Below are 3200 nucleotides of genomic sequence, written 5' to 3'. Positions count from 1 at the left end.
ACCTTCACCAAAGTTGGACACTTAACCAAATGAGCAACCAGGCACCTCTGAAAATACATTTCTACAGGTAAATATTATCTCTTAGTAAAAACAATTATCTATATATACAAGTATTTGTTTAGATTTGGTCAGCACAACAAAGAGGGATTTAGAAATAAGACAGTGTAGGGGCGCCTGGGTGGCTTAGNAGGACCACTCACTCCCTGCATAATGCCTTTTCACTGTTGTATAATGGTTAGTAGTCACAAGCTGTAGGTTTAGGCACACTGTACAGAGTTTTTACCAAGAGAAAGTGTTCAGTGACTTTAGAGCATGTTTGTGCAAGGCCAATTATTTGGGTTATTTTGCCATTAACTGCACTAGTCAAAGCTGTTTAAAAGGTAGAACTGGGGGCACATGTGCAAGTGGTCAGTTGAAGCCCCATGTATGAGTCAGTCATAAGTGAATTAATGTAATAAATATTACAATTGTATGGATTATGTCAAATTTTGCCACAGCTCAGATTTTATCCTCAATACAAATGTGTGTGTGAACACTTACACACACACACTACATAAATCTAAAACATATTTAAAAAGAAGAAAATTAGGCAATGTTTGTTCAGGAATAATAGCAGGTAGACTTCTGTCATGAAGTTTCTTAGGGTCCATCACAAAAATCATGAGGGATAACTTTTATGGTATTAAGTTCTGTCATATGTCTCTGAAAATTACTTTCTAATATTCTTCACCACATAAGAAATATCCTGAGTTTCTCACTTTAAGTGTGAGTAGAATTACTAACTTATACTTTACTTGTAATTCAGATTTAAATACACAAACACACACACACACACACTTATTCTTAAAGTTGGTCCATTTAAGAATAACTAGAAGCATACAATAATATCATTTATGAGCAATTTTGTATAAATGACATTTTGGATGCAGTCCAAGAAGATGTCATTCCAAAATCCCAATAGGATATCATTCTGTGGCAGCCATTACCTACAAGAAGATTCCACATACCAGTTAAGTCAATATTCTAAAGTGGTTCCAGTATATTTTTTTTTTGAGATGCTTACTAACAGCTAATGATAACCTGAAGAGTTAAGAACCTTTCATAAAGGCAGAGAACAGATACACAGCAACTGGGCACATGTTCCCTAAATCAATTGTCCATATTCCATGTATCATTTACCAGTACAACTTACTAATAGCGAGCTTTTCAACTACTTGATTTGCAGTCAGGTGTAAATTCTCCACAAATTCACTCTTTGTTTTGGAAACTCTTTCTTCCCATACCAAATTATACTTAAAAGCTCATTTGCCACAGTTTGGTAGAAGCAATTTTTACCTGTAACTTTCAATTCAGTCGTTCGTCTCACAAGTTTTCCCTCATACTTAAGTTCACAAGTGTAATTTCCTCCATCTTCTTCTTGAACTTCTTGGATTAGAAGAGCATTTCCTTTCTGTATTATTATGCTTCTCCACATTTTTGGCTTGCATTCCTGCAGAGAAAATATTTGCAAGTAAGCAAAAAATTAAAATTCTCATCAAGTCCTAGTACTGGCAAGTTAGTACTTTCACTTATTTGTACTCTTCTCTTTAGGTTTCAAAATATATAACTAGAGTTAAGCCAATGACCAGAAAAAACCACAAATGTCTTTTAAAGTGTCTAATTTAAATATCACAACTATCAGCCTAAGAGCTACTTTGAAGGCCTGATTCCAAGTGTAGAAAGTCTTTAGAGATAGTCTGCCAACACAGAAAAGCATACAAGCTCCCCCAATACAAAAGAGGTATAACAGAACTGTAAAAGTAGCTAAATATCACCATAAAGCCCTGTTTTTTTTTTCTTATTTCACAGGGACATTTCCTAAGTGTCCTAAGAGAACAGTGTTCACTTAGCAACATAGTATACTGCAAGAGAGACTTACGCATTATAAAAAATTCATAACAGGCTTTTACATTGGCAATGTAGTCTACAATGGTTTTATTAATTACTTATTATAATTAAAAACAAATGCTAATATTCCAGAGTCTTTCTCCCCATAGTTAAGAGACCCATTGGGTGGGTGGGATAAGGGGAAGCGTTCAAGAAAATTTGCCTTCAGCAGTTCTCTTAATCAGCTAGGTAAAATAAACACACATTTTGTCTTAGTAATAAAGTGGAGAAATTTTCCACTTACTTTGTAAGTTCAGTGATATATGACCAGAGAATAAGATTTGGGTTTGGAAGACAATTTTTCTACACTCCTAAGGAGAATGTGAGTGGGTCTTGCTACTGGGATTGGACTTCTCTAGAAAGGGGTGTTTAGCACTTTTCCAGGGAGTGACAAGGACATAGCAATTACCAAGTATGTAAGAATATTCAGCCAAGTGGCTTTGCCTTTTGGGAATTTTCTCAGGCTACTTTGTAGATATTGTTCCAGTCTGTCTAGTACCCATCTCAAATGTTCAACAAAAGTGGTAGCCAAAAGCTGTATAAACATCAAAAGGAGGTCTAGGGGATAGCCATGATTATTCAGCTGTTCTAAGTAATCAAGGCAAAAATATTTTATCATCTAAATTCTGAATCTTAATTTAGCTAAGACAATGAAGAAATTATTGTGACGCAAATGATGTAAATAATTGTTAACAGAACTTTCCACTTATCCCACTATGGTATATAAAATATCTCTACTACCCCTCCCACCCTCATCCCCCAACTCCTGCTCACCATATATACATCCTAAACATTCACATAAAGGTAGAATCAGTGCTGACTCTCAATCCCCAGCTCTGCATGGCTGTATGTATACATACATGCACAACACACGTGTGTGTGTGTGTGTGTGTGTGTGTGTGTGTGTGAAATGCTTTGAGAGAAGGAGCACACNNAGAAGGAAGACCCATTTATTAGTTTCTTACTATGACAATTTTTTTTCTTTTGTGATAGCAGGAGTTTTGACAACAAAACACAAAAACTGGCACTTAAGTTCACAGGTATAATATTTAGGAGATATTCTTGCTTTATGTGCAATACAACTACCCACTCACATTGTCAGAAAGTAAATAAAATACTATCTAAGGCATCTAGATATAAGGCTGCTTCACTCCCTAGGGTCTTTCCAAAGAACAATTACACACCATGTCTGGTGAGGTTTATCACCTATATGAGATTTGCTCTTGAGTTAAACCTGGGGATATAAGGTTTCTGGAATAATGAAGCAGAAAGTC

The sequence above is a fragment of the Crocuta crocuta genome, unplaced genomic scaffold, assembly GCF_008692635.1.
Source record: "Crocuta crocuta isolate KB4526 unplaced genomic scaffold, BGI_CrCroc_1.0 scaffold609, whole genome shotgun sequence".
NCBI classification, from domain to species: Eukaryota; Metazoa; Chordata; class Mammalia; order Carnivora; family Hyaenidae; genus Crocuta; species Crocuta crocuta.
Note: the sequence above shows the minus strand (reverse complement) of the source record.